The sequence below is a fragment of the Betta splendens genome, chromosome 4, assembly GCF_900634795.4.
Source record: "Betta splendens chromosome 4, fBetSpl5.4, whole genome shotgun sequence".
NCBI classification, from domain to species: domain Eukaryota; kingdom Metazoa; phylum Chordata; class Actinopteri; order Anabantiformes; family Osphronemidae; genus Betta; species Betta splendens.
The window spans coordinates 9,038,416-9,050,434 of record NC_040884.2 but is presented as its reverse complement, the minus strand read 5'-3'; the positions used below and the strand labels follow the sequence as shown (position 1 = coordinate 9,050,434).

General features: G+C 43.9%; 1 long non-coding RNA gene across 1 annotated transcript; it reads right to left on the bottom strand.

Annotated features, from left to right (window-relative positions):
* Positions 1-3,085: 3,085 nt before the first annotated feature.
* Positions 3,086-7,560, bottom strand: LOC129604054 (uncharacterized). The gene is made up of 4 exons (XR_008694609.1): positions 6,694-7,560; positions 6,580-6,603; positions 6,286-6,390; positions 3,086-5,381 (listed from the first exon to the last, which is right to left on the bottom strand). It is a non-coding gene; the product is annotated as an uncharacterized LOC129604054 (long non-coding RNA).
* Between the last annotated feature and the right edge of the window lie 4,459 nt (positions 7,561-12,019).

The following is a 12,019-nucleotide window of genomic DNA, read 5'->3' as shown; positions in this document are numbered from 1 at the left end:
TGTGAGACTAACTGTGCCCCCTGGGAGGCAGATAATCTCTATTCCACTAATTTGCAGAGCTGTTTTAGGAACACGGCTGATACTGTTATCAGGGGAAGCGAGAGCCGGGCAGCAGGTGGGGCTTCGGTGGAGGGATCGGCCGGGTGGAAACGTAATGCAGCGTCGCGTTGACGGCTGGGATACGGACGTGATTACACAGAGACAGGGGTTTTAAATAGCGACGCGCATGTTTGTGTGCACCAGCTCCTCCTCCGTTTGATCTAAACAAATCAAACGCAATAACTCCGCACTGAACATTTTCTGGGAAAAGCCTGAAAAAGCTGCTGCTGCTCCTCAGCGTTATCGCTATTGCGTTGCATAATGCTTGTTCAGTTGTTTCCTATTTCTGTTGTTGACTGCATGAAACTGCCTGAGTTCTGTTTCATCAAACTCCTGCTCCTTCAGAGAGACACCACTTCTGGCGGCCTCAGTGAATGACACCCATACTGTGCAGATTCAGACACACACAGCACAACCCGCTCCTCTGTGCGATCGCCGTTCACCTCCCGGATCCCGGGACGTTCTGCCGATTATGAGAAGAGCTTTGGAGGCTGTAATCGGCGCGACCGGCTTGTTTCTGTGCCAGCAGTCGCACGGGACGCTGCGAGTTTGCTGCACAGCAACGCAGGCACAATGACCCAGCGCTCTGTGAGCGACACCTCCAGCAGGATGGGAAATGCACACGCACTGTGAGCGTATGCGGTTCCTGAATGACTCAGACTGAAAGTAAAGCTTTAACATCAGTTCATGCTCAACCCATGAATCCGTGTCCTGTGATGACGTGTTGCAAATGTCTGCTTGCTGATACCAGATTCCTCAGAAACCCAGAACTGACGCTGCCTTTAAGTGGAAGCACCTTCGCTCTTTAGCGCTGACATCGCTCTTTTTTCTTTGCAGCTTTGGACCTTGTGCACATGTTGACGGAACAACCAGCAAAGTGCATTTTCTCACACTCACAGACCTGATTTAGTGCTTGATTTCCTATAGATTTGATTCATTGTGCACCAGCGCCGTCACTGAATGAATGAAACACTTTATCGTACTTCATGGCTATTTGTTACTTATTGAGTTCAATGCTGCAACTAGATAGATTTGTTTAAAGAAATATGAAAAAATATGTCCTCACACACATAAAATATAAAACATGCAAAACTTTTTTTATTTGTTTATTCAGACAAAAAAATGCACATTATAGCACCAATTACTGCAATATATAAGATTCACTAAAATGAGATGAGGTCAGATTGGGTTAAGCCAGATTCGTTTTCCTGCTGCTGATTCCAGATGAGTTGTGACGATGACACAGCACAGGTTGCTATTAGTTGTTGGAGTGTCAGAGTCATCAGAGCATCAGAGTTGTTTTTAGGCCGTTTAGTCTGAATGATTATATTTGTCCCGCGCGTCATATTCTTGGACGTTTTCCAGAATCTCCTCTGCTGAGAGCTCTGGAACCATCAGCCCAACCTGAAAGGTTCCTCCCACACATGCATGCAGACACACACAAACACTGACTCACTACTACATGTCCAGCAACAACCCTCAGGCACTAAGAACATGCACATTGAATAAGAAAAGAAGCAGCAAAATGTTCATGCTTTGGAGATTAATACAAAACAGCCATTTCCTGTTTATGTCTTTGCTGTGTAATTGTTCCAGACATGTGACCCACGATGACCTTAAAGGGCATTTAATGTGTGAACACATGGGCAGACGATGCTCGGATCGCAGCTTCAAGCTCAGGTGGGACATTTTAATGCAACCCTGCGCTTGAAATCAGTGTGTTTAGGGTCGACGTGGGTCACGTTTGTGTACACGCGGAACAATTCCACATCTTGATAAGGTTGGGAGCACAAAGAACAAACAGGAAGTGTCCCATATGTCCACATGTGTACCGCGGTTTCTCAGACCACTGAGGTTCAGTTGAGACGTGACCAGTTCGCTTTTTGGACCCAGGCCATTCCTTGATACTCGTTCCTCCAAACTGCTGCGTGCACTTTTTGATTTATGTTCATTCTAAGTTCAGAATGTGCGTCTTTGGCATCAGATAATTAACACATTATTCTATAAAAATAATTATAAGTCATAAATAATAAGTTAATACATGACATTGTTTCTCCTTTCTCCTTTTTGTTGAGGCGGCCGGATAGTTAAAATACAGCTTGATGTCCTGGGAACAGAGAGCATTGTGTCTGTGTGTGAAATCAGCAAAAACAAGCCATTAACTGGTCTCGCTGCCAGTGTCCATTCACAGACGCATCTGTTCACTGGGATTATGTAACAGCAGATGAAAACAACACAGGCCATCTTGGGACTGGGGTTTCAGAAAAGAGCCAGCCTTCAGCCTGGGAGAGAACTGGCGTCACTTCCAGCTGAAGGGAGCTTTATTTAATGAGCATGTGTTGGTGTTTACATTATTAAATGGATTATATGATAAATCAAGATTTGGCCATTGTTTCATCACATGCTGCATTTTTTTTTCCATCTGGAGACGCCTAATGTTTTTTTTTTCCATTAAAGTCATGAAATCCACTGTAAAACAGACCAACCTGGCTCTAGCCCGCTCTTCACATGTTAAGACTACAGGGGAATCAGTGTTTCCTGCTTTAAAGGAGTCCCCGGCGACAGACTACACGTGATGGTGCTTGGAGCGTGCGGTGACCCTGGGTTTTTCTCTGCGGCAGAGAAGGGCCACGTTATAAGAGCTATTCACCCTAATGGCCGCTCTGCCCAGCGAGGCGTTCAGTGGAAAAGCTCCTATTCCAGGTAAGCACGGCGTGGAGCGGGCTTTGTTTTAGCACCCACAGCTTCGTGAGCCAAACCTAAACCCACCCCGCTGATGTGATGAGCAGTCGCCTGGCGTTTTCCTGTCACACGGCCCCCTGGGAGGCAGACGTGGGCTCTGGATGGGATTAAAACCTTCATGGCCTTTTCAACAAAATGGGTTTGTCCTGCCTGTTGCACTTCAGCATATGTTATACAGTATATATGCTGAACGGTGACAACAGGCAAGAAGCAACAACCAGCACAAGAGTAGTGATAAGATTTAGCTGCACTTATTTATTTATTTTATTGTTTAGGATTTAGGAAGTTGTACAAATACAGTAAATGTAGGATTTGATCAAAATGTTTTCTATGGCGTGAATATTAATTCAATTTTGATAAGGTCTGCAACATTTTTCTAATGAGCAATAATAAATATGTGTCTAATTCAGATTATCCCATAGGCCATGATGACATTTGACTTTTGGCATAATATTTTGTTTTATTTTTACGTTTCGATTTATTATTGAAATGTGCATATTAAAAATCTGCGTCAGACACCACAGTGTCTCAGAATAAAGTATGAGAACAACCAAATGTGTAATAGATCAGGACAGGACCAATAAATGGCCTGAGACCAGATCCTTGTGGTTCACTTGTAAATATTTGAGTGTGATCTTACCATAATAACACATTCATCAGCGTCCGTTTACCAAAACATTTCACAAGGCAGTAAGTGGGAGTGGAGAGCGATACTACATCATCTGGAAGCAAACAAAAGATGACGGTGGTACGAAGCTGCAGGCGTCTTCACGCTCTGGGTGATTTATTCCACTAAAACCAACAGCGAACGTCTTTATCTCTAACAGGCTTTTTTCACACGGTTGCACGGTTTGTCTCCGAACCTGCGCCATCGCTGCACCTGCAAAATAAAAAAGCCCGCGCATACAAATCCACTCGCACACGCAGACTGTGCATGATGCAACCTGCTGCAACGAAGTCTGCGTTCGACCCCACGGACCGGGATCCTGGAGGAACGCGTTCGTGTGATCAGATGACGAGCTGATCGCAACGGATCGAACAATAACAACGACCAATAACGAAAAAAAGGAGGCACAACCAAGCTGAAACATAATGAATTTATCCCAAGTTTGCGTGGCCACTCACTGACACAGTGTTTGTGCAGACTGGTTTGGCACTTTCAAGGCATTTCTCTACCAGAGCTGGTGAAAACAGAGAAAAAAGCAGGGGAACGTGTTGAGATGCAGAAAGATTTTCATCTAAATCTGATTCATATTTCTTTAGAGGCCGTCTTCACATTTTTAAAGTGGATGCTGGACTTTTAAGGTCATCGTTCCCTCTCGAAACACCCGCTGAGAAATTACACCACACACGCGTTTGTGTCCGGCTTTTACTACTGTGGCCGCGTCTCGTCTCGTCTCTCTGAGCTGAGCCGACCTTAAATCCAGACACACCACGTTGTGAAATCAAATCCTGAGATGAATTATGAAAAGAAGCTGATGATACAGTATGTAGGAAGTCATTGGGCTCGTCTGCATCACAGGCAAACAGTTGTTTTAGCCTGTAGTGATGTTTTATAGTACAGATAGATGTACAGGTGTAACATCAACACCTGCACCTGTAGGATTCAACACAGGACTGAGTGTAAGTCATTCAGCGTCGTCTGTTCCAGGGCTGCGGCTTAGGTTGAAGTAGGAGGACGTGCTGCTGCGTGAGCACGTCTCACTTTAATGCAAACAGTCACAGGCGTCCGGTGGGAGAGTGCAGCTCCATGTGCGCCCGAGTTCCAGCCTCCGTCTGGGGTTGAACCGTGTAGCCTCAGGCCGCGTTCTGCTAAATACCACAGTTACGTAAGAGGAGCGACGCACACAGAAGCTCCGAACCAACGGACACACGCGTCGTTTCCTCAGCAGCATCACTCGCCCCCGTGATCCTCGCCGGGGTAAACGATGGCTGTGTTCCACAGGTGTGTTGTTTCATTTGTTTGCGGTGTCACTTCCTTAAACAGAAAGGTCACTTCTAACCAAAGGCCTATTTGTGAAACAATAACGCGAGTGCTTCGGGGCGTTGGAGCCTCTGGCTTGTATCTGCTGCGGCCAAACGGCTCCTGGTGTTTGTGTGCGTTTCCCATTAAAGGTGCTTTGTATGAACGTGTCTGCTCAGTGTCAGCGATAGGCTACAACTGAGCTGTGGTGCGGAGAAACAGGGACACGACCCAAAGCTTCACAGCTGCCACTGCCTTGAGCTAAAACACTTTTTGTCTCCCGTTTAAACACATTATAACAAATAAGACTCATTTAGAACCCTACGCATCCAAGACTGTGGGACACGAACTGTAATTTGCTATGTACGTCTTTATCCAATAGTTGTAGGATGATTTAATGATTTGAGATCACTGCCTGATGGGCTGTAATGTCTTTTAGGGCCCTTTTCTAAGAATTTCACGGGTGTGAAGACGTGCGTCGGCGCATGTGCCAGAATTCTTGTGATGCGCTTCTTATTGATCTGTTCACGTCTTGCTGTGTACGAAGAAAACCTGCTGTTCTCTGGCCCAGCAATTCCTAGAAGACAAAGTCAAAGTAGCACACAAACTGTTCAATTCACTCATTAATAAAAGGGAAAGATTGGTAAAATAAATATCAAACACGTGAGCGAAAGTGGTTTTCAAGGACGAGCTGTGAATGCTTTCATTTTGATTTTGCAGGATTCTGTCTGAAAAGACTATTTTCCCCTTTCCTCATAATTTTCTCCACAAATATTGAGTGACTGTGTGCATAAAAGGTAAATAAGGGACTCCTGAATTCACAGTGCATAACTGCGAGATGTTGGAATAAATATTGGTCTTTTGCACAGAAAACTGACAGTCACACACTTACTAATCCACCAACTAACAAAACGACTGACAAGTAAAGAGCTGCTGAGGCCACGGCAAAGGTTTCCAGAGGCTGGAGCCATTGGCACAGACTTGAACCAAGTACATGAGAAATAATAAATCTAATATGTACGAAATCAAAACTCACTAAAAAAGATCAAAGTAACAAAAGATCATCATTGCAATAACTGGAGACATGAACTGCAAAACAAAAACATGTGAGTCCTGATATACTGGACACGGCAGCAGGTTGACATCATTAGACCAAACAGGAAACAGGAACAGGAAGCGGCATCACACGCAGCCCAGAGAAGACAAACATAACGGCGCCTCCGAAGGCCGGGGGCCGAAATGTAACTAACACAAGGGGCCGTGCTTGTTTCACCCGGTATTATGTACCTCAGTGTTCTCTCATGAACAACACGGCCTGATCAACTGTGTGTCCCCGTTTCTATTTTGGCCGGAAATCAGAGCACCTCGTTAGTCAGACGCAGCGACACAGAGGTATCTTTAGACATACAGTCCATGCTGGGTCTCAGAGCTGCAGGAGAAAATCATTCACGGCTCCTATAAATACCTCGGTGTATATTTACCTCCTCAGACACACGTGTGGCTCGGCGGTTCCAAATCAGACGCTTTTTACCACGGGCGCTTTGTCACGAGACCCCCGTCCCGCTGCACGCTCCACGCACGTGATGCTAAAGAACGGGAGAGCGGTGAGGTAGTGAAAGGGCAGCACGTCCTCTCTACTGGAGCACACGCACACACACACACACACACACACACGCGCACACACACACACACACACGCACACGCACACACACACACACACACGCACACACGTACGCACCACACACACACACACACACACGCACACACGTACGCACCACACAATAGGAGCTTCAAGATCTCTGGAAGGTGAGGAGAAAGAAATAAAAGTGAGATGTTACGAAGGTAGAACCTCACACAATAACAGATCTCAAGTGTAGACGAAGACCTACTTTATTTTCCATTTGTAAAAGATATTCGTCATTTTAGTTTCTTTCAATCCTGCTGCACACGACCAGGAGGAGCAGAGTTCTGTGAACTCAGGAGCCACAGGTTCCTCTGCCTTGGCTGGGGAGGAACCTCCTTCATTTATTGTTTCTAAATGATCACTTCCTGTACAGTAAACCAAGTTCCTCTTAAAAATAGGAAACCGCCGGCCGGTGTTGGGACAGTAGCTTCCTGTGCCAGTGTGGAAAAGATGACTGATGGCCCAGCAAACCGCCGACGCTCACATTCTTTGTCCGATCCGGCGGCGATGCCCTTAAAAACCGCTGTTAATAAAGAAAACTAATAGGATTGTCTTGGCAGGGCCGCGGGCTGAGTGATCGAGACCCCAGGGTGCCGCACGAGAACAACAACAACAACAGAGGGAGGAAACATCTGCGCACAGTGTCAGCAGCACATGGTGGAATTTCCGCACACGCAGAGTGGCTCAAACAACGTGGAGTTCCAACTTAAAGGCTGAACACGCAATGGTTTATCGTGATTCTTAACATGTACATGATCAATAATGTAGTTCATAAAAACATTCAAGACACAAAAGAAGTAAAAGAGGACGGCAAAGCAATGAAAAGGCTGGGTTTTTGTGATTGAAAGGGCAAATGTGCGTGATTGATCCTATGAAGTGTCTTAAAGCCTTGTTTTGTCTGTGCGGCACCACTCGTCCTCATCATGAGTCAGAAGGAGGACGTCAGCGGACAGGTCACCCTCGGGTCAGCAGCTCCATCTGCTCAATTAAAGTCAGGCCACCCCATTTACCAGCACCGGCCACTTAATAATATCTGGAAACAACAGGCAGACTTGTATTTGTAACATTCAAATGTTCACACGGCTGCTCGTTACCAGTAATTGTTCCTTTGTGGATGAATACTATACAATAATATGTTCATATAATACAAAAATATAACATATGTTATATATCTATTCACAGACTGACTGAACATTTAAACAGGAACTGTGAAACGCAATTATTGCCACCAATATCATGGTCTTTGATAGAGGTGTACTTCTGTGGACAGAGTAACACTTACATGACCTTGTCCTATTTATTCCCTCCTGTGGCCCAGATCCGTTCTCCATTCAGAGAACGAGGAGTCCAGGCCCACGTCACACCTCCTCTCCCGCGTTCTGTCTGTGGCAACATGAAGCACTTTCCAAAGCCACTCACGCGCACTGTACCTAGTTACCCTGTGTTTTATCATGGGTTAGTTGGAGGAATGGGTCCCATTTTATGGCCAGTATAAGAAGAAAAGCAAGAAGTTACAAATTGTCATTACTTCTTGTTGTGACTGCAACATCAGGCGTCCGTCCCTAAAGTATGTGATGTGGTCTTGTGTTTGTGTGTGGGAGGTCATTGTCATGATTTGCCAAATTCTACTGTGCTGATCAGTAAATGATAAATGTTCATATCTTGATGCCAAATGTTGATTCTGTCATGAATTATTTTATTTTATTAGATGTCAAACAAATATTTGTAACTGAACCTCTTAGTACTGCGTACAAATACAACTCCTCCCATTACAACCATCTACTCCAGGCCTCCTAGACAGGATTTTTTGTCAATTAGATTTTAAATTAGATTCCAGGGAAGCAAAGTCTTTTGTCATTTTGTACAGGTCCGTGTTTGAAACCTAATGTGACAGCTTGCTTTAATCGTTTTATGAAAATGTCTAAAAGAGGATGGTTTGAAAATCACTTCCTGTACTTTTGCAGCTGTGCCTGCCAGCACGGGGCTAAAATTGTTTAGTAAGCTGTTCCATTTTTCATACGTTCACAAAGGGCCCCTTCAGCTTTCACTCAAAACCTTTATTGAATGAGACTTTCCCTCGGGACCAGTGCAGCAGTTCTTAAAAGGCTTGCATTGACTGAACACTATGATCTGGATTCTAGTGATAGCGATCCGCTTCTGCAAAAAAAAAAAGCTAAATTTCTAACTGAAAAAGCACTTTTTCATTGCTTGGCTGTGGGCAGATGTAGAACACCGCTATTGTTGCGGAGTGTTGTGAGGATTACACAACACTAATGATCACAAGAGAGAACAGGGACAAAAAAGAATGGTTACACTAATTACTGTGTTCCAGCTATGAATCATGTCATGGGATGTTTTTCCATTGATGACATTAAAGCACTTTCTCAGATCATTTGTCTTATGAAATGCCAGGGATCAAATGTCTCTCATACATAATGTGGTGATATGGAATTCCATCATTGTGGGGAAATTATATTAGCAGACATTTAGAGGCGGCGTGTTGCCACAGCTTGTTCACATTTGATGCAGTTGATGGCATTTTCTCTTGGCAGGTAGTCTGCTAATGACAGTCCTGAGACGGTTTGAGTAAATGAGACGGCTGTGAGGAAAATAGACTGAGGGCAGATAAGATAAGAGCAGCAGCAGCAGCCTGAGCATCATTGGCTCTTTGCTTTGCTTTGTCAGCAGCAGGACAGAGTCGGAGCTGCACTGTTGAGCAAATGTTCAAAACGTGAAATATTGTTTAATGAAAATTGTCCTAAAACCTACCATAGTGTAATCTTACTCAAATTGTGCAAGTTATGCATTAATGGATTGAGATAGGAAAACTATTGTTGTGAAAGTATATTAAATTAGACATGAATGCAAAAGTAGTCTACAAAAACTCATGGAACTACACATTTTTTTAGGTTTGTAACTTAAAAGACTTGAAATATGCTTATGTAGAAAAGTGCACACGTGTCTGTGTGATCGATTAGCTGCACCCGTCACCTTATGACCTCTCGAGAATCTTATGACTGGGAAATCTATTGGCCACTTGAAAGAGATAATACCATGAAAGTGAACTCTTCAGGGGGTAAGACATACTATCGCTCTGGGCCAGACTACTTGTCTATCTCCCAAAGTACCTACAACTGCAGGACAGGCCTTATTAGGTTAGAAAAAACTCAAGCGGACTGAAACTCTGATACATCAGCTCTAACGGTTTCAGTTTAGCTCACTAAGTAGCTTGTGTGGTCACTTTGAGCAGAGATGATTTCACACACCAGCAGCTGAGGTGAATTCCAGCTCATAAATGATAAAAGTGGTATTTGGTGTCCTTCTCTAAGTCTCAGAAGACCTTTGAAGTTGCAGAGGAATTTAGTGAACAGAAAAAGTTGGGTTGTTCATTTTTAGAGATTAACTTTAATAATAGTAATTTAAGGCCTAACAGTAAATCAAACCATCTTCATATTAAGTAAGAGCCTTTTAATTTAAGGTCATGAATGTGAAAATCATGCATTTATGTCCATTTCTGTGTGTTAGGCTGCTAACGTGTTTGTAAAGTCTGTGAGAAAGCAAGAGCTGTCACGGAAAATATGTATAACGTTCTGATCTGAGTGCAGTGATGAAGTCTTCTTGCAGGAAAAGGCGACGTCATCTGTGAGGCGATGGACTGGCCGTGGCCGCCCTCCAAAGTCGAGTCTACACGCCACATGCGACATGGCACACTCGGCCCAAATATCACAGCGTGACTTGTCGGAGCAGACTTCAGATGTGGCCCACACTTCAGTCGATTAGCACAGCTCACTGTAAACAAATCCTTCCGATGATGTAACGTGTGAGTGTGAAAAACGGGAACACGCCGTATTAATCTGCCTCATGCATTCCTCCTGCATCTGCTGGTAACACACAGAATAGAAAGGTTTAAAGTAATACACACAAACTGATTGACCATATTAGACGTCTGAGTTGTAATGTGCAATGGTATCTCATTCCAGTGACTCTCAGTTGAACAGGAACATTTTACCTGTAAACCTTCTGAAGTACACAAAACACAGTGAAAAGGTAAAAACAGCATCTTCTAAGTTTTTTAGTTCTGCTCTGTTCAGTGTTACACCGTCTACCCTGCACCATTCTTCTCACTTTAACAGCAGCACATCTGCCTGTGCTAGCTGGTATAATGAGGCCCTGGAGTGATCCACACGCTCTGTCTAATTCATGAGCCACATGTGTCACCTTAATAAATAGTTCATGCTGATTTTTACACGTTTCGAATGATAAAGAGAAAGGCAGGTAATTGTGAGGGAGGGTGAGTGCGTTGTACAATCTACGATAAAGGCTTTAACACTCAGTTCTGTAATTCTTAGTAATAACAGACTGATTTTTGCACCTTGAAATTGTGTGACTCTGTTACACCTCCGAATAATCACACAATTAAAGTCAGCCACAATGAGAGTGACTACAATCAATCAATGAGTGATATTTGATGAGTTTTGCTGCACACCTTGCAATGTGAGTGTGAGTAGATGGGGTTAATCCTTGGATTATGTCAAACCAACAGCTATTTTCCCAGAGTGCTTTTACAGCAGGTACAAAGTCCCTGCCTCTGTTAAAAAAAACTTTAAGATTACAGTTTTCTTCACTAGAGATAAAAAGAGGAACATTTTGTTGCTTCCCACAGAAGGCGTATCACGCTGTTCTGCATCGAGAGATGCAGCGTGCATGAGGTGGAGGCCTCCATTGACAGCTATGCAGCAGCTTTGAGGAGTAGTTAGTGGCCCACCGTGTCCTTACATAACAGAGATTATTACATAACCTACCTGAAGGTGCTTTTTAATGATAGAGACTGAGGCAATGTTTGATTACAGCCAACACAAAAGCCCTTTCAGGTTCATGCGCCCGATGCCACGTGTTTTGAAGATTTTTACGGAGCGCAGCCCGAAAGTGTGGCTGTACATGTGAAAAGATGCAACATGGGGTGAGAGAGAAGCGGGGACAGAGTGTGCGTTGTGATAACTTAGTACCATAGCAGATACACAGGCATCTTCAGTCACTGTTTATTTGAGGTACTGAAAATGCCTTAAAAACCACATTGTGCACAAATGCATCACTGGACTGTGATGGATTAGGGAATCGGTGGTTTGATTTCATTGCATATGTAAAAAGCAGTAATATAAATGTGTTTGTATTCTTCCATTCCCCAGTCACATGTTCTAATGAACATCACCAACACAGCGTTATGTTTGAAGTCAGTCCTGGAAATCTCAAAGGTTCAGAGGTTGCAGTGCATGCGTTGAATGTGGTTGTGAGATAGATTTAGTGAGTCTGGAAAATATATTTCATATGTTGCTACCACTAATCCTCTACCGTCTAGATTGGCTGCAATGACGTGTAACGCAGAGAACACTTCACCAACACTGAACTCTATGTTCTGTACCAAGTGGTACTGATGTTTTTTTTTTTACTTACATCAGCTCAAAACATTTTGTTACATAGAACTCCTCAAAGTACAGTATAGGCTTGTGCACTGACCCTGTTCCCTCTAAAGA